The sequence below is a fragment of the Acanthochromis polyacanthus genome, chromosome 11, assembly GCF_021347895.1.
Source record: "Acanthochromis polyacanthus isolate Apoly-LR-REF ecotype Palm Island chromosome 11, KAUST_Apoly_ChrSc, whole genome shotgun sequence".
Taxonomy (NCBI): domain Eukaryota; kingdom Metazoa; phylum Chordata; class Actinopteri; family Pomacentridae; genus Acanthochromis; species Acanthochromis polyacanthus.
Genome location: NC_067123.1, coordinates 23,853,190 through 23,874,831, shown reverse-complemented (window position 1 = coordinate 23,874,831; position 21,642 = coordinate 23,853,190).

The following is a 21,642-nucleotide window of genomic DNA, read 5'->3' as shown; positions in this document are numbered from 1 at the left end:
GTTTGGTTTGCTCCCTTTCCTGTCAATCAAAAATCTTCCAGCTCAGGCCTAGTTACGTAGATTTCGTACCCTTGGACCTTACGTGTTTTCTGTATGTGTTGCTTTGGTATAGCTTCGTAGTTAGCTGGCAACTTCTTTTGCTCTTTTTTGCAATCTTTTTTTACATAATGGCAGATAAAGACCCAGGGGGACCCAGCCGTAAAAGAAAGCCATTTTTTGAGGTCAGAGAAAATAAAAGACAACTGGATCGCGAGAATGCAAAAACAAAAGTGATTATAGGCGAGTCATTTGGGCGATGGCGTCAGCTCAAGCAACAAATGGACCTAAAGACAGATGCCTTGGTTGCTAAATTCCTTCTGGACAGGTGAAATGATATATTGATTATTGATTATACTGCGGCTGTAGGCAACTTCACGAGTGCTACGCAAGTTTCTGGAGGGGGCGTTTCTTCGTAAATGTTAAGAGGGGGGAGGTTAGAGCGGTGAGGGAGAGGTTGTATGTGCGCATGCGCATGCTACTTTCAAAGTCGTAGGAAATTAAATCTCCTCTAATGCCTTTAAAATAATCAGTTAAGATTAAAGATTGACTGTTGATTTCATTGCTCAGTTTATAACTGACATCTATCAACTGAACTTTTCATAGACTGAAATTAACACTGACATGGGTTAGTGTTTTTTGTTTGTTTAAACTTGCTTACTCTTAACCATGGTGATTAAAAAAACCACATTCATCAATTCATACACGAGGAAAGGAAAAAAAGTCAACTTTAAGGATGACTGAGTTGAGAGATGAAGTCAGATTAGCAACAGAACAAAAAAAAATTGAAATAAATTTTAAAAAATCACAATACATTTCATTATATTTACATGTCTCGCTTTTTAAAACAAATTGTCTTAATTGAAATGATGCACTACATTTACTTATATAAGTAATTAAAGAATCCGACTACTTCTTATTGAATAATCAAAACACATGCCATTTACATATAGAACTCATTTACACATGTAAGACGTTTTTAGATTAATTCTGATCATCATAGTACACAACAATATACTTACACACATAATGACACATAATTTATTCTAATTATTGTTTACCATTATATATTAACAACAATGTTTTCATGGAAATATTTTCCAAATAGTATCATTTCAATATCACCCGAGTTTCTATAGATCAAATGTATTTAAATACTAACTTTAAGTCTAGAAGGTATTTAGACCTAACACTGGCAGTCTGATGTTTGTCTCACATCAGAGACTTCAGTGGAAACTGAAAATTTGGCTCAAGACCCTCAAAGATGTTTAAATTATGATTTGAAATATTGGAAAACAAATTTCAATGAGAATGTGCAACCTTGAAGCGTCCGACATCTGAATCCTTTATTCTGATCCTTTTGTTTCCTTTTCCTTTCCTCTAAAACCAGGGTAACTAGTTTTCAATTGACGTCTAGATATATTACTAAATAGTTTTGATAACAGTCGAATTCATTTTTAATAAATAATTCTAAAGTTTGAATAAAATCTGCAAATACTTACTTTTATTAGGCAAGCTGAAACAAAAGGGCGCTGTTAAATGAGAAAGATCGTCGGTGCTGTGTTCACAGAGAACTTCCGCAGTCTGATTCTTGTTGTTGTTCCCAGTCTGTGTTTGCTCCACCACCTGGATACTCCCTGTGACGGTGCTCAGCAGCGTGACCAAAAAAAAAAAAAAAAAAAAGAATTTACTTCCTCTAGTCTTCAGACATGATTCATGAACGAGGTATTTCAAACTGTGCTGCCTTGCTAGTTTCACTGTATGTCTCCTGATTTACTTTAAGTTCTAAGCACAGTATGAAAAATACTACAGTGTTTGTATGAATTTTGCTCATGAAACTGATGCAACAACTGGTTAAAGTAAAAATGTAGCGAAATTCATTTTCTGAAACGGTTTGAAGTTCTTACTTGTACCTAGCCATTAAAACAAAACAAAACTTAAGTAATTAAACTTTTGCAAGCTTCTGGTTTCCACATAAGTTCTAATAATTATTATAAAAAGAATTAAACTATCCTTATAGTTGAGTCAACTGTTTAAAATAAAGTACATATATTGCTATTAATCCATCAGTAAAGGTTTTTAATATGTATTTACTACTGTTTTTAACAAGATAAATGTAGTTTTGTATGTGACAAAGAAACACAAGTATCTACCTTACAACAACTTGTCAGAACAAGTTTCCAGGTTTGTTCACTTATGTTTACTGCTGAATCATGCAACTGGTTTAGTCATGTGGCAAGGTTTCGAAATATCTCACTCTGAACACGTAGCACCACCCCAGTGCAGTGAAGGAGACTGGAAATATGTTTTATGTAAAATAAATATGTTGAAGCACAGATGATTTTGGAAAAATGTTTAGTCAGGATTTGTGTCAGAGGAAACTTGAAATTTGAGTAATAATATCCATAATGTTAACTGTCCCTGTAGTTGTCTATGTACATCATATGATTGGTAAAATTAACTGAAAAATACCAAACTGAGGCATATCAGGGTACGACTTCTTTACTCAAAGACTGATATTTTCAAATAGCTTCAATTTTACAACAGCATCATAGAATTCCGAGAAATAATTTCTGACTTTTTGTGTATCTGTACCACAACAGGATTTTCAGTGGCCCCATCTTGTTCTATGAAATGTTTCTGCGGGCCCCCGTTGCAAATATGAGATTTAGAAGGACTGATTTATTGAACTGAATGAGAGAAAATCAACACTGAGGAAATGTAACAGGGCTTGAGCAATGCTGACGGTGTTTACCTCCATGTTGTAAGTTTGCAGGTGATTCCAACAGTATGTGCCTGCAGAGCAGGAAGCTGCACCGACCTTACGGCCACACATTTAAAGCATCTTTATAGACAGTTACCACAATAGATAATCACTAAAGTGCACAATTTATGACTTAAACGCACAACATATGGTTTTATAGGATGATTTCACTCAAAATGTACTTAGAATTTAAGAGGTATATTCAAGGAGTATTTCACCTTTATTTTGGCCCCGGTAAGTTTGTCTACAGAGGCTGAACTTTCAGGACCACATCAAGTATTCTACACAAAGCACTACTTCATATCCTACCTAAGATTTTAAAGGTTTAATTCACTCAAATAGTACTCATTACAATATCATAAGTTGGTTGCTGAGAGCATTTGGATAATTTGTGTAATTATCAGATAAAATAAAAATGGAATCATCTGTAATGGCCTTTGTGGTGTCTAGATCTCAAACAGGACAGTCTGAAAGGACTTCCACAGCAAAATCTCTGATCTGTTACCTCCTGATAGACACAGAGACAGACATTAACATGCATAAGCAGATAAAGCACTGATCTATCTGATAAATGACACATATTTCACTTTTTTAACTTTGTAAAATATATTTTATTTTTGACATTTCATGCCACTATACTCCTGTCTGAAGTGAGCACCACCTCTTTATTTTTTCAACTCTTTTTCCAGTCTGCTACAAAATTCTTTCACTTCACTGAAATATTAGACAGACAACATTATCACTGCAGGGTTGACAGAAATAAAAATGTACATTCACTAACACTGGTACTCCTTAATTAAGGTGACAACTACTTCTATTGGTAAATACTTAAAAGCATTTTAGGACATTGTGTAAATTTTTAAAAATACATCTTTTACTTTCACCTTTGATGGTAAACCGGACCACAGACCTGCTCAGCCTCCTGTAAGGACAGATTTTACTGAACAGACAGACCATATATGATGAGATACCAACAGAAAATGGTTCATTTCTAAACAATGTTATTTATATATACCATTTTACAGCAGAACAAGCCATGCTAGACAGGTACATACACAAGTAGTGTCATGAAAGGTGCTATTCATACAGAAACAATTATTTTCTGGAATTCAGGTATTCTTTTAAAACGCAGCCACAAAATGTTATGTCCACTTGGTATAAAATTATAATTATGTTATGATTAAATGCTCTTTATAATTCCAAATTATCGTATAACTGTGTGACTGTGAACTCAAATAACCCAATGTACCCAGTAAATTTCCATGATCTAACTTTGACTATGAAAATATAACAAGTTGAAACTGGCTGCTCAGAAACTGATAATACCAGTTTAACTTGTTTATGTGCGTGCTTAAAAACTAAACTGTTTCCACCTATTGACAGTCACTCGTTCAGACTCTGCTCTGTCTTGCACAAGTAAAACTTTGTCTTGACCTGAGAGACGACTGTGAGTATTTATTTGGAGAAGTCAGGATTCCACTGGAGAATTTTTCCTGACACCACTGAAAATAATATTACTAACAAAGGCCCAAAGTGAATCTTTTCTGAGTCGGTCGTCAATGATGACAAAACAGGAACATTTTCAAAGTACCAATAAATGCTGCTCCGTTTCCTTTGACTGGACAATAAAGTCCAGCAGTCAGTGACAGTCTGCATGTGGAGAGGAACTTCCTGGGTAACGTCTCTCTGTAAACTGGTTTAAAGGTTCCCTGGAGCAAGCTTCTGGCTTCATCAGTCCAAACCTGTTGTCATGCCTTTCAAACAGCAAAATTCAATAAAATATTGAATGGGAAAAAGCTAATACATTGATGAACAAACTGACATGCATAAATACTCTCAACAAAGACTGCCATCTACTGCCTGATGAATTTAGTTTCCAGATGTTCTCTTGACATGGTCCTGATAGTGTGTTACTAGTTTGAGGGATCAATTTGCCGTTCCACTTTACTAAACTAGATAGATTTTATGAAATTGCGTTATATTTATGCACTATGGTTCAAAGGGAAATTTTATAGCATATTTGATTGTATTTTTGCGGTTACTTACACAAAACAGAAACAATCATGGAAAAAGAGATGAATATGACAAGTAATAAATGTTAACTTGTCAGAACTGAACTGCAACTCTGCAGCCCACATTTTACCCACAATCCACCAGGACACTCTTGATGGACCATACAGATATAATTTGTCAGGTTAGTTTCTGCTAATGCAGTGTACTGTGTTGAAAAAGTCATTGTAGTATCAGCGCAGTATGCAGTCCAATAAAGTGTCTGAACGTTTTCCTCCACAGTTTTTAACAAAACTAATGTCATGTTGTTTTATAGGTGACAGAGACAGAATGGAGAAGAGAGCAGTAAAGCGCAAACTGTAAGAACCTGTTTTATCTTTTTTTTAAAAATTCTGCTCAGACTGGTTTAAACAAGTTATCACATGTAACAGCACTCCCTTCGTTGGTATGAGTGATGTGAATAGTTTCATTGTGTTGTAAAGTTTTGAGATTTCTCTACTAAACTGAACATGTAGCCTCACCCAGTACAATTAAATGGGTGGAATTTGTCGCACTGCTGAAAGTGTGATCATTTTTTGAGGACTGAACCACTAAGCCTAGTACATTGAGACAGATTGATCAGAGGGTAAAACATACAAACAGAAATAAAGAAGTGTCATACCCATCAGTCCCACTCCCACTTCTTGTCAGTAGTTGTTGCCCTTCCTGTCTAGTTTCTACCCTTTAGGGACCGTCATATTTTATTGACCTTTAATCATTTCCTTGTGTATCTGTGTAAATATAAGATTGTATATAAATTATTGTTGTCTTAAATTATTGGTTAGCTATGTTTTGTCATCCTGTGTTTGCTCCTCTGACCTGCTCTGTAACAAGAGCTGAAATCTGTTTTAGTAAAGTCCATTAAAATAGCCTTTTCTATCTTTCAGTTCCACGGGTCAGCCTTTGCCTGATGTACCATCATGCAACAGAAAAAATGGTAGACGTCACACATCTTTTACATACAGTTGAAATGCAACACAAAGTGCTTTACAACAGTTAAAAACATAAAAAACAAGAAAACCCATCCTTCCCTCCCTCCATGTATACATATATGGACCATAGACTGTATATAAAGATATATACAGTCTATAATATGGAGACAACTACACATGCACACACATGCACGCCCACACACACACAGACACACGCACACGTGAGCACAACGTTGTGTAGACAAACAAGAAGTTCGGCATCACAAAAATAGCAGCAGCAGAAGAAACGCTGAACAAAATAAAGACGGAACAGACCACAAGGTGGCACTGCAGGACTACAATGTCTTCTTAATACATAAACAACACTGTGCAGGACAATAATAATACAGTTTATCAGACATTTACAATCACCATTGGTTGTTGATGGCGAGTTTATAATTTCACTAGATTTATAATACTGTATACTGTGTATGTAATAACGTGTCAATAATTCTTATAGTGTGTAGTTTTAGTTTTAATAACAATGCACATACTGTTTTAGACCTTGTCTTTTTTATTCATTATTGCTTGCCAAAGGTTTATTACATTTTAATATAGCACTATGAGCTGTGATGTTTTACGCAACGTAGTATAGGCAAAGGGGCAGTCAGGGCTGCTTCATTACAAAATTTCTGTCATATCAGAATCAGAAATACTTTATTGATCCCCAAGGGAAAATTGCTTGTGTTACAGCTGCTTCTATTCAAAAATGTTAAAATATATTCAGAAGTTCAAAATACAAGAATTAGTTAGTATCAAATATAAGCAGAGGTAAAAAAAAAAAAGAGCCAAAAGTATTAAAAAATAAAATTTAACTTTCTACTAGGATATATATGCATATACAGTGTAAAAATGACAAATTATGCATTATTGCTCAGAAGTACATGTTGCACATTTCACATTATTTGCACAGTTCAAATGAATGAATTATAACAGTTTTTTAAAAAAAATATATATATATATATATATTAACCAGGAAAATGCAACAGTGGACCTGTTTAGATGTGTATCAAAACCAAGAACATCAATTCTAATTGTGTGATGACCCAAGATAGACCTTTTCATTTAAAGACAGACTGATCATTTCAATGCTTTATGATACTGAAGGTGTTTCAAAAACTAAAAAGAAATAAGGACATACACCCAGCTCAGGACAACAAACAGAACACTGCACCAATATTTCTGGGTGCCATACTGTACATACCTGGACAACATTTAGTAGTATTAAAATAGTAAGGCTCTGACATTAATCTGCCATTCTTAATCAAACACGTGAAAGTTGGTATGTAATGTTGGAGCTGTATGTGCTACTCTGTAGACTAAAGCTGTGCAAACTGAAGCTTTTATCCTCTGCAATTTCTCTGCATTGTGGACTCATCTATATTCTAAAAGGTTGAGAAAAATTTCATCTGTATTGTATATCTTTACAATGTTCATAAATTGTATTTCCACGTAGGTCATCTTCCCCTCTGAGAAGGGGGCTGTCTTCTTAGATTCATTTGGGGAATCCCTCACCCAAATGAAGTCATGCCACGCAGTAACAAGGTAAATAATGCTACTTCTTAAAAAATATCTTAGCACATTGCATAGCACATATTCCAAACTGAATTTAAGACACGCTAAATATTGTTGTCTTTTGATTTTGTAGAGCATTCCTAAGAGGCAACAGATGCGATATATCCAGAGCGGCTGTGAGCACTCTACCCCACCCAATCCAAAAGGATTGTACATCATGTGGCTTGTTCTGCTGTAAAATGGCATATATAAATTACATTGTTTAGAAATGAACCATTTTCTGTTGGTATCTCATCATATATGGTCTGTCTGTTCAGTAAAATCTGTCCTTACAGGAGGCTGAGCAGGTCTGTGGTCCGACTTACCATCAAAGGTGAAAGTAAAAGATGTATTTTTAAAAAATTTACACAATGTCCTAAAATGCTTTTAAGTATTTACCAACAGAAGTTGTCACCTTAATTAAGGAATGCCAATGTTAGTGAATGTACATTTTTATTTCTGTCAACCCTGCAGTGATAATGTTGTCTGTCTAATATTTTAGTGAAGTGGAAGAATTTTGTAGCAGACTGGAAAAAGAGTTAAAAAATAAAGAGCTTGTGCTCACTTCAGACATGAGTATAGTGGCATGAAATGTCAAAAATAAAATATATTTTACAAAGTTAAAAAAGTGAAATATGTGCAGTTTATCAGATAGATCAGTGCTTTATCTGCTTATGCATGTTAATGTCTGTCTCTGTGTCTATCAGGAGGTAATAGATCAGAGATTTTGCTGCAGGAGTCATAGAGCTAATTTACCTTTGTGTGTCTAGCTTTTATTTTTATTTACTGTTGTATAAAATATATATCTGCCTCTGTGTGTACTGCCTCTTTCCAACCTTTCAGACTGTCCTGTTTGAGATCTCAACACCACAAAGGCCATTACAGATGATTCCATTTTTATTTTATCTCATAATTACACAAATTGTCCAAATGCTAGTCTTAGCAACCAACTTATGATATTGTAATGAGTACTATTTGAGTGAATTAAACCTTCAAAATCTTAGGTATTATATGAAGTAGTACTTTGTATAGAATACTCGATGTGGTCCTGAAAGTTCAGCTTCTGTAGACATCGGGGCCAAAATAAAAGTGGAATACTCTTTGAATAAACCTTTTCAATTCCAAGTATATTCTGAGTGAAATCAGCCTTTAAAACCATAAGTTGTGCGTTTAAGTCATAAATTGTGCACTTTAGTGATCATCTATTGTGATAACTGTCTATAAAAAATGCTCTAAATGTGCAGCTCGGTGCAGCTTCCTGTTCTGCAGACACATATATACTGGAGATTTTGTCAGACGTTCAAATCAGCAAGAGAGACAGATAATCAGTTGTAGACTGACAGAGATTTTTCTTGTTCATGCATGTAAAATTATGATGATTTATGCCCTCATGAGAAAATTTAAAAAAAAACTAATTACACCGGCTGATCTTCAATTCAGCAAATGCATCTGCGCGTACATCAGCCTAAACCATCGACTGTCGCCACAAAAAGAAAAAACAAAGAAAAACAATCTTCATTCCCCTAATGACACCTCTGATCAATCATAACTGAAGTCGTTGTTTGAGGTTGAAGTCGATGAAGGTGGTTCTGGTAATTCATCGCTTCCCTCAACGCAACAGGAGATCATGACGCACAAAAAAATGATTTTCTGTTTCCATAGTTTATTTATACTGAAAATAATTCACTGTTGGCTTCCAAACGTGAACTCATTTGTTTCATTTTCACTTTTAATTTTGTTCAGACAGAGCTTGAACACAACAAACAGAGACAGCTGGGATACAGATGATCGACAGAGTGATTTTTATTTATGTTGACAGTTTTTTAAAAAGAGGAAATGACACAAAGAGAAAACAGAACATGCTGAGTGTACAGAAAATAGAGCTTTAACATGAAACAATTTTTAAAAAAAATTAGAAATCATGTTTTTATTTAACTTGTGTCTCTTTGTTAGGGAGAGAAATACAGTTGCATAAACTACATAAAGTTTTTCTATATTTTACACACTCATGTAATGGTAATGCAGTCACATAGATAAATGTATGAACTCTGAGATTTAAAAAATCATGGTAGAAAAAGTCATCAGAGCATTCAAAAACAGGAATTTTTGTGATTTACAAAAACACACATTGCTGACAGAATGGCAGGAACAAAAGAAATGTTTGTGATGGAAACCTGAACTAAAGATCACATAGGGAAGGCTCACAATAAAGAACTTATGAGGACAGTTCTGCTTCAGTATTTATTTCAGATATAGTTGTTTTTTCTTCTTTCTTCTCTCATTAATCATGTGATGATTTATCTGCTGTCCCTGAATATCAAAGTGGATATAAAGTAGTTCAAACCTGCAGCAGCTGCAACAGGAACATGCTGCTGACACACTGATGCTTCAATATTAATTCAGTATTAATGATGAAATTTATGATAATATATCAGTAAAAATCTGTACTGTATATGCCATAGCAGTACTTTAACATTTTAACCATATTTTGCTGCAAATATTTATGGGCTTTTCCTTCAGTAAGATTTTCCAGGCAGTACTTTTACTTGTAATGAAGTATTTTTACATTGCTATTTTGCCATTTTTGCTGAAGTAAATTATCAAACTTTTTCTGCCACCTCTATAGTTGTGTTCTACTGAGGCATTTAGGATTACCATGATCAGCATCACTGACAACCTTAATGCAGATTGAAACAAAGAAAAGAACACACAAAGGCATCACAAATAGACATGGAAGTTAAAAATTCAACTTGAGACTGAAAATAAACTTGTGAAACATGAAGTGATGCAGGGTTTTTTTTTTTTTTAGGTTTTTTTGAACTTCAGAGGCACTTTGTGAATGACTCAAAATACAGTTTTGTGACGTTTAAAAATGTGAAATATAGTTTCTTTTGATAGATATGGAACTTAACAATTCTCAGAGTTAAATGAATTAACTGTGATCTTTTCAACTGTATTCTATCATTGTAGAAAACCATGTGATTGTCAGAGATTGTACTTTTGAGGGGACTGAATTTTCACACACTGTTACTGTAATATTTTAATAGATTTATCAGATTTCAATATCCAATAAATCCCTTTTTAAGCTGTCTTACTTCTAGGGGTGTAGAATTCACCATTCCATGTATTAAACTGGATCATGTTTAACACTTTCTTAAGTTCCTGAAGAACGTGTTTTACACGTATTTTACATGTTCTGCATTCACAATTTTGACAGGCTTGTTATGTTTGCGATCAATATATTCTGGACTGTTAGTAAGTACGAGGAGATGATAAATCGTGCTCTGTTAATTCTATGATTACACGGTGCAACAGTGGACTTTTCTTGATGACAACAGATGACATTATCCTCCCTCTTCGAGACTATTCTGCTTGAGGAATGTAGAAATGACCATCCCATTTGAAGTGGATCATGTTTAACACTTTCTTAAGTTCCTTAAGAACATCTTCTCTGGCTCTCTGTATGTTCTCAGGTGTCCATGTGTGAGATGTTGGTTGTGATTGCTGTTTAACTTCTCTTTCATTTTTTAGCAAGTTGCTCAAACTCTCAGCTTCAGCACAGTTTCCATAGGGCCACTCTCTAGTTTCATCTGTGTTCAAGCCAAACAAGTTACCACATGATCTGCAAGGAGGCATTTCCTCTATATTTCCTTCTCTTTTGAATTCAAAAGCCTGACACCTGACATAGGTAGGTATTTTGATGGTTCCATCAAAGTAATTCTTCTTAGAGTATTTCTTCTTTTCCTTTGGATTGTAGGTCATCACTGCACCAGCTACATAATCATCCCAGGCACTCAAGCATGAGGCAGCAATCATGATTCTCCCTGCAATACGACCAAAAGTGGGCATGGAGACTCCATAGTACCTGATTGAATCCTTGGATTTCTGAGAGACACAGATGCGGTTGGAAACCAAATGCTTTGATGGAACACCACCCTCCACATCACTGATGAACTGCTGCAGTTCGTTTTTTAGTTCCTCTTCATTCTCTTGTCCAACTAGGAGGACCATCTGAAAACAGTCACAAACAATGCCAAGCTGTGACTTTATGTTCACAAATTACAATGACGCACTTTAAAAGTTTATACAACATTACAACGAAGAATTTAATCATCTTCTGACAATCTATAACCTTACCATGTCAAGCACACATGAAAATGGACTCCTCCTGGGCAGTTGGCAGGAATAGAGTTCAAATGGACGAGGGTAGCAATACTTCAACGCCTCTAAAACACCATCATCTGTCAGAATACATTCTGGGGACATTGGTGGATCGTGGATCTTTCCCATAAAGAAGATGCTGTGAAGAATCTGTACTCACACACACCCACACACACACACACACACACACACACACACACACACACACACACACACACGAACATCACCATCTATGTTGTATCACATGTCCCATGTTGAATTATGACTCCATCCAACGTACCTCATCCACTAACAATGAAGTATTTTCTCGAGTCTGGACATTCAGTTCAGTCATTTTATCAATAATTACTCGAGCTTTCTTTCGGAACTGTTCGTCGCGTGGCAAAAATTCTTCCCTAAAATAACAAACATTGGTTAAATTAACAAGACTAAACAGCACAATGCAGTGATGAATGTTTGTGTTTTAGTAATTAGTTGACTTACCTTTCGTTCTCTCTCGCAGCCTGGTAAAAGTACAAATAATACAAAACATTATCAAATTACACAATTCTCTGACAATCAAAAACTCAATTAGCAATGTAGATTAACCATCAAGATATTTCTATCTATACATATATATAAATAAAACACTGACAAAAAAACATTGAATAGCAGCGACTCACCATTGTACGTTCCATGGAAATGAAACTATTTCCGTCCTTCCTCTTCATTCACTCTATGACTTCTACCTGGGCTGGTTTCCTTGATATGATGCAACTTGATCTGTGATGTATGTTTTCTGGAGGTGTGGCAAATTTACAGCAGCAGGAAAACACCTACCGGTACTTGTACAAATGAAATAAGTTCATACAACTTCTGAATCAGTCTGCTCTCCTCTTCTGCTAATTTTTCTCAAAAATCTCAAAAGTGAGTAAGTTGTGACTGAGCTACTTGGTAAGTTGATGTAGAAAAGACATCAATTTATTGTGGTTTGATTTGATTGAATTTCTCGACGGGGATAAATAAAGTTCTTGTTTTGTATTATGGTTTTCCAATTAGTGCATAAAAATTCAGAAGCAGAATTCAGAAAGTTAGACACTCAAAATTTCCTGGGCGTCTCATCACTTAACATGTTCCAAAAAACTTTCAAAAGAAACCTACGTTCATGACTGTGATGTGAACTTTATGCCTCACCTCACCCATCCCACCTACGCTAAATTCAATCCACAAATAGGATCATGAGAAATGGATTGCTTTACTGGAATGTCGTACCCCCTGTTTGCTCAACACTACGCAGAGTGGGAAGCCTCTGGTTCGTGTTGGGCAACACTGGCAAGAAATCATAGAAACATACGAAGACCACACACACCTGTCAGTTTCTCTGTTAAAAGAAAATGTGTTTACACCAAGAACACATTAACTGCTGGAGAAGTACAATAGAGTGATAAACATTAACATGAATATAAATGCACAATATACCAGGTTTTTTCCTGTGTGACAGAGGGTTTTGTGTAGCAGGGTGTGGTAGCAGGTAGATGCAAATAAACAGCAGATGTAAAATTATAGGTCATTTCTTCAGCATTCATGGGTACGAAGAAAGAAAACTGACTTGTGTTGTCAATGGTAAATCATTATAATGTATATTTATTATTCAGCATGGTGGCTGATGTTGAAGTTTTTCCAAACAATAAACATTTCACAGAGAGCTATATTCTATTTAGGGGAAATCCTGCAACTGATCAAACAGGTTTGGGAACTCCTCAGGTGTGAATCCTACTATAATCAAGCTCACTAGGGGTTAAGAGGGTTGTACAAGTTACACAAAAGACCTTATGGACAAAAACACGCCGTAAAATTCCTATTTATTAATATTATTTTCCACTTTCACCAAGTTGAATGTTTTAACCAACATTAGTCCCGTTCATTGTGACCAAATATTCATTGGATTCATCAGTATTTTAACCCTTTACAGTTTTTCTCGATCGGTAACACGCATTTGTTGAAACTGAAGTCACATGTTCAAAACTCTAAACACAGTCTGCAAAAACAGCAGTCCATGTGGACCCAACTGTGAATCACTTTCCATTGCTTTTACACAAAATGCATTCAGTGACCATGTGATGGATTGAAATACCTATAATACGAGCAGTATTATTTTTCAATCCCTGATCATTGAATCCTGCTAATTGAGAGAAACCAGTTTATGAATCCTGATAATTGAGGGCATCCAGTTGATTCCATGGTTCATTCTGTTTCAGTGAATGTTTGATGTTGATTGCAGAGGTCTTAGGACAGTAATTGTCATGCAATTATGATTTATGTCTAAGATACAATTGTAACAGCAGTTACCGGAGGATGCCAGCAGGGGGAGTTTCAATTTGTTGAGCAAGTTCACGGTACACTCCATGCTCCTCTCAGTCATTATACACACATGGCCAAGCAAAGATTGTGTCCGTGCATTCTTGACTCATTGCTCCCCTTTTCAGGTATGAACTCCTCAAAAATAATAGTTATTGTTCATAAGAATGTTGGTTGAATGTACAGACGTTACCAGGAGATGAGTTGTGATGTATATGACCATGTTTTGTGAAGTTGTGAAGTGAAATAACTGACGGCGATTCAGTGAGCCACATGAGCTAACCCGTTTCGATGCTAACAAGCTACATTGTCATCTTCAAGATGGTCTGTAGTTATGTTTATTCTTGTTGTGTTAAATGTTGGGCTATTGTAATGTTTAATAGAGTAGATTGATGGATTTACTGATGGTTTGATATGAGGATGATATGAGTTACACTGCAGTGCTTTGTGTTTTCCCGCATAGCCATTTTACCATGCTAGTATGTTTAGTTTGTATCGTCAGTCCTGTTGCTGCGTTGCTTGTGTTTCAGTCGTTATACACACATGGCCAAGCAAAGATTGTGTCCGTGCATTCTTGACTCATTGCTCCCCTTTTCAGGGCTTTTACAACCACAGCCACCAACATTCATGAACTCTTTTTTCAGTTACTAGTTCACCACCTGCAAAACACTAGACTTTTACAGAGTATTTTTCAAATGCTTACACACTCTGTTCAAAACTGTTAAAAACACAATCAAAACAGAATGATGGGGAAAAAACACGGGGAATTTCTGCTGCAGTCACAGTGAAAAATTGAAAATAAAAATAAATAAAAAGATTAGTTATTCCAAACACAGCTGAGTGTAGTTGTCAGCTGAAAACCGATTCAGGTGATCTGTGTTTGACCTCATCAGAAACCATATAAAAGGAGATTCTCAAAAAGGTTCTACCCACAGTGTATTGCCAGAGAAAACATGAGATGTGACGTGGATGGAAACATGAGTCCAAATGCAGACGACAGGGTGTGAATGTTACAGTATGCATGTGGTTGTTGGTTTTTTAGTTTTACCTCTTGGTTTCTATTCTGCCCCTTGAATTGTGAAATTCTGCATTTTTTTGTTTACAGTAAACTTTTAATTTTTTTGAAAAGTCCCAAAGTACCGATGCAAAGGCACAGAGAAAATATGTAAATGTTGAAGTAAACTGCTGCATTCCTGTTTCATTCTAGTTTCAATATATTACAATGATTGAGAACACTCAAAGTGCAAAGATCTTCTTTTATAGTAAAATACTGATTTATCTAAAAAGAAATCATTCAAACTTGAAAGATTAAAATTTCCTTTATGTAATGCTCTGTGTTGTTGGTATTTTGTGGTTCAGTGTCCTAAGAGTGACAGTGTTTGTTTCAAAAAATGAGACTATTTGCTGGTGTTGTGGTTGGATGAGCTTATTTTGAGACATGTATGAAGTGTTTTGTTGGTGAGAAACAGTTTTGGGGATGAGATTAACTCTTTAGCTGAGACACATTATGGAAATGCAGGCTGTGTTAAAAGTTTTAAAGATGTGACTTCAGTTTGGACCAATGCTCGTTAGCATTTGAAAAAAAACTGTAAATGCCAGTTTAGTTACAAGGTGTCACTACAAACACAAATGTTCTTTTATGCTCCAATTTATTTATGATCATCACAGTCTGATATGCTAACGAAAAGCAACGACGTCAGAACCACTTCCTCTAAGCTCATATGGATGTCTGGCAACATTCACCTAAATGTGGGCAAAAAAATGTGAGTGGATGGATGTCTTGTGATGTGCAGTCCATTTTAATTTTTAACTCTCTAAACGTACACCTAGACACAAACACACACTTCAGTGTAGACACACCACACTCTGACATCTCCGACAAACCATTTTAGTCACATACATGCAGTTACAGAAAGCAAACACAACAGCAACAATTTTTAATAATAATGAATTTTAATAATCAAAATACATTCTTTCATATTTACATATGTATTTTTTAAATTCTTAAAAGTAAATACAGTGCAACATTTTTATTAACAAAAATATTGCACTATATTTACTTATATAAATCATTTAGGAATCAGATCACTTTTTATTATCAGATCACTTTTTATTAAATATAATCTAAATGCATTACATGAACACATAGAATTTGCTTACTCAAGTAAGACATTTTTAGATTAATTATGAGAATCATAGTACACAACAATATACTTACATACACAATGACTTACATACACATTTTTTTCTAATTATTGTTTACTATCATTTATTATAAAAAATTTTCCGTGGAAATATTTTCAAATAGCATCATTTCAATATTACCAGTATATTACCAATTTTGTTTTTATTTGTAAGTGTGTGTGCACGTGTAAAAGTATTTGAGGCTCAAAATAATAAATAAATAAAACAAAAATAATAATAATAACTGAGATCTACCTTTGGTCGTCACATGATCCACGTAGATGTCCCTCACTGCCCAGACGTGTCCTGTAGCTCAGCGCTAGCACCGCTAGTCTAGAAACCGGAGACCCGAGGGAGGACTTCAACAACTGATGGTCCTGATGGTGAGCAGGTTTTGCAGCAGGATTCGTTTGTGCACGATGTATTCTCGATTACTGACAACATTATCACTGCAGGATTGACAGAAATACTGGTAACACTTAAAGAGGATACATTCACAGACATTGGTCCACTTTAACGAAGGTGGCAACTACTTGTATTAGTAAACAGTTAAAAAAACAAAAATATTTTAGTGCGTTGTGTAAATTTTAAAAAAAAATACATCCTTTACCCTTACCTTTGATGGTAAGCAGGACCACTGAAGAAGACCTGCTCAGCCTCCTGCAGGGACAGATTGTCCTGCATAGACAGGCCATATATGATGGCCTACCAAAAGAAAACGGTTCATGTTTAAGTAATATAATTGACATATACCATTTTACAGCAGAGCAAGCCATGCTAGACAGGCAAATACACAAATGGCGCCATAAAAGGCTTGCTATTTATGTAGCCTATAAAAGTGCAGGAGCAGAAACGTGTGTAATTGTATTACATGGCAAAGCCTACCTCTGGAAAGAGAACACCACAGATGAACAGCACTGCATCTGTAAAGCTCAGTTGTATTGGTATTCTGTGCAGTACAGTCTCTAAGAATGTAAAAAGCTTGTCCTGTTGTTCCTCACTATCCAGGTAGACAGGCATCTGGCAACAAGACTTCTGATGAATCCAAGTAGAGAATTTGCCACCAAGTACATCCTGAGGGCAACCCAAAGTACAGAAACAATGAATTTCTGGAACTCAGGAATTCTTTCAAAACACAGCCAAAAATGTTCTGTCCACTGATAATATTACTAACAAAGGCCCTAAGTGAATCTTTTCTGAGTCAGTCTGCAATGATGAGAAAACAGGAACATTTTCCAAATACCACCAAATGCTGCTCAGCTCCCCTTGACTGGATAATGAAGTCCATCAGTCGTGCTTCCTTTGCAGTGCACTCAGTCTCAGCCTGCATATGGAGAAGAACTTCCTCAGTGACAGCACCCCGCCTTGGCACTCTGTAAACGGACTTCAGGGTTCCTTGGAGCAGGCTTCTGGCTCCGTTAGTCCAAAAAGCGAACCTCTTGCCATACCTTTCAAACAACAAAATTCATCTAATATAAATAATGGTGGAAAAAAGCCAACACAGTGATGAAAAAAATGACATGCACAAATACTCTCGACAAAGACTGCCATCCAGTCTGATGAACTTAATGTAGTTACCAGATGCTCTACTGACATGGCACTAATAGTGTGTTATCAGTTTGTAGAAGTGGAAGTGAACCCCTAACTTGCAACTAAAATTCATATACACGTTTTGTTTCAGGCTGTCGTACCCCTCTGTTTGGAAACGCTCCATGACAAGAAGACACCACCACTTCTGTATCAAAGGCATGTCCATCTGAAAGCAGAGTGACAATAGAAAGAAAAAACTGAGTTCAAAATGTGTCCTTCTCTTCAAAATGAATAGTATGTGGCAACAACAAAAGCATTTGGAGAGAGCAGTTTCTTCTTTGTGTAAACTTTTTTAAAACTAACCTCCTGGAATTCAAACCCTTGGTTTGTGACAATGGAAAGTGTATACTGTAACAGATAAGATGGAAAACAAAGCATTTTATTTGCATTGTTGACAGAAGCTTAAACATACACGAAAACTGCTGCTTTCTCCATTACATGATGACTTCTATATGAAGTAAACAATAGTATTTTTGAGTAGCTAATTATGCTATTTTTGTCACCGCAATATCAACCCCAGTCTTCTCAGTCCAGCTCCCAGGATCAATTTGCTGAGCAAGATCTCTATAGAAAAAAAACACAAAATTGAATTAAAGGATGTTTTGAGATTGTAGTTCTTCAGTGCTGATGCAAGTAAGCCTACAATGGCTGCCACATGTTTCAAAATCTATTTTACAGACTAAAAGTTCTGTGTGAGGTTAAGTTTTAGCAGCACCATGAACAGATGTTCAAAAAAGATTAAGATTCTATCCTGAAATAAGTGAAAATATCATTGATAAGAAAAGACATTAAATCATATGAAACTGATGCTGTGACAACCACTGAGGCATACCACAATAAGAAAGTGGTGAAAACAAACCATTACAGCAGACCTGGGCATCATACGGCCCGCGGGCCACATCCGGCCCGCCGGATGACCCTGACTGGCCCGTATGACAGACCTGGGCATTGTACGGTCCAGGCCACATACATTTGGTTGACTCTGACCACCAGTGTAAGGTTAACTGGAAATTACAAAATAAATGTAGCACCCTCCCAGTAACAGGCATGAGGCATGAGGTCTTCAGTTTAAAACTGAGTTTACTCGATCCTCAGAAACCCGTGAGAACTGGGTTAAAGAGGAAAAAATAAAGAGTATAAATAAAAAGGAATGCAAGTATGTACAACTCAGCTACAGCACATCACAATCAGAACATCACAGATTAGCATACACATTCCCACACTACAATATTAACAGCTTACATTAACACTTACGCACGTCATAAAAGAACAATCTATAAATTTACCTCGTAGGCTGCCTTGCTCTAGTGGGGGTCTAAATCTTCCTCTTTGTCTTATCTTGTCCTTGTCTTGGTTTGTCTTTTATGTTCACCTGTTAATCTTTAGTTACTCTTAGTCTGCTTTCTTCTTCAAGTTTGCTTCTGTGGCGGAAACAAAGGTACGGCAGCAATTAGTTCTGCACGCCATAAACTAAAACTGCTGATGAGAGGCAGTTACAATAAACATACTTTCTAATTTCACCTCATTCATGGACTAAAGCTGCACTACTTTTACTAGGGTGACCATATTCTGTTTCTCTGAAAAGAGGACACACTTATAGCTCGGGGTTTTCCGTGGGTCAGGGGGCTTTCTGTGCTTCAAACTTAGTTAAACAGATATTCTGAATTCCCCAGAAAAGAACACTTTACCTGGATATGCAGAAAAATAGCCCAAAACACTCACAAACAGTTGCTTTATAAATAATATATTTATTAAAGCAATTCTCCTAAACAATATAATCAGTCACATACAAGTATGGCATACTCTAGTCTTTAATAGTTATTGACTCAAGTTGTGTAGGAACACATGTATTCAGATGTTTAACAAAATAAGAAATAATCATCTCTCTTAAGTCTGACACTTACACCTTAGTTAGGAAAAGTGAGGTAGAGTATCATTCTTCAAAATAACCTCCCAATTATCAATTATGTAAAAATAGAAATAATGCCTCAAAATATTAAACAAAAAGAAAAAAGAGAGGTAGCCTATTCTTCAATGTCCATTTAGCCCATTCTTCAAAATAATGTGTCTTATGGCAAATGAAAAAAATATAGAAATAATGCCTCAAGTCAACAGTCCTTTTTTCCTTCTTTTTCCTTTTCTTATTAGCTACAGAGACATAAGTCCCAGCTTTGCAGACTGTACATTCTGCCTCCCATTTGACACGACCCGGACGAAAACAGGGGTACTTTTTTTGCATTTCATCAGTGAAATGACATTTGCGTTTCGGCATTTTCTTTCGGTTCGAGTGTTCTCTCGCAGTGTGCCTACCTGCCTGTCAGCCTGCGAGGAAGCGAATCTCCAGCGCCGTGGCGCGCGCCGGCGCTTCAGAGACGCGGCGCTGGCGCTCCGCAGCGTGTGCAGTGGAAATTGTCTGATAGAAGAGAATGGGTTCTAAGTGCTGCGCAGTACGATTCAAGAGCGCGGCGCTGCGCAGCGCGTCGGTTTCGCGTTATGTGGAATTTAGGGGATCAAAAACCCGGACATTTGAAGGATTTTATAAACACAGGCCGGACAGCCTCTCAAAAGAGGACATGTCCGGGCAAAAGAGGACGTATGGTCACCCTACTTTTACTGTGAAGTTGTTTTTTGTTTTTTTAAATTATAGTGATGTAATACGTACATCACGTGATTGAATGTTATCACAAGACGACTTTAGCCCTCAAAACGTCCGCTCAGGCTAAAAAAAGAAAGTTATATACTGAATGTAGGATTTTCAACAAAAATTGGACAGCTAAGTATTTATTTGCTGAAGTTGGAGGTAAAGCCGTGTGTTTAGTTTGTAGGGAGCAGATCGCCGTGTTTAAGGACTACAATTTGAGTCGGCATTACCAGACGAAACACGGGGAGAAGTATAAAAATTTGACTGATGCTGACAAAGCGCGAACATCGGAAGCTTTGCTAGCTAAGCTGCAAATGCAGCAAGGCTTTTTTACCAAGCTCCATACATCCAGGGATGCAGCAATCAAGATCAGCTTTGTGATATTCCACAAAATAGCCAAAAACAGAAAGCCATTCTCGGAGGGTGAGTTTATGAAAGACTGCATGGTAGACTCTGCAGCACGAATATGCCCTGAAAAAAAAGCCGCATTCGAGCAAGTCCTGCTGTCCAGGCGAACCGTGACGAGAAGGATCGAAGACATTGCAGGGTACGGAATCTGGAGCTACAGATGCAAAGTGAAGTGCCAAGTTTTGACTTTTTCTCCTTGGCTTTGGATGAGAGCTGTGATGTCCGTGACCCAGCCCAACTACTGGTATTTATCCGTGGAATAATGCTGGACTTCAAGATTACGGAGGAGCTGGCAGCGATGCGGTCGTTAAAAGGGATGACGACAGGGAGTGGTCGTCTCTTCACGGAGGTAAATGTGTGTATGGACAAGATGGGACTGAAATGGGACAGACTGGCTGGTGTCACCACAGACGGTTATCCAAATCTTACAGGAAAAAATGTCGGACTTTTAAAACGTATGCAGGATAAAATGACTGAAATTGACCCAGATCAGAAATTGGTATTTTTACATTGTATTATACACCAACATGTGTTGTGCAAATCAGTGCTAAAAATTAACCATGTTATTGATGTTGTTACTAAAGTAGTAAACTTCATCAGGGCACGGGCACTAAATCCCAGACAGTTTGTACCACTTCTGGAGGAGCATGAGACTGAGCACAGTGACATTGGCTACCACACTTCTGTCAGATGGCTCAGCCTGGGCAAAGTGCTAAAAAGAGTATGGGACCTGAAAGCACAGATTTGAGAGTTTTTTGAGACGAAAGGCAAAGACATCTCAGAGCTTTCAGATGAGGACTGGATGGCAGATTTTGCATTTGCTGTTGATGTGACTGCACTGATGAATGAACTGAACACCAAGCTGCAAGGCAAGGGCCTTTTTGTTCATGAAATGCACACCCTGGTGAAGGCTTTCATGAGAAAGATACAGTTTCTATCAAGACACT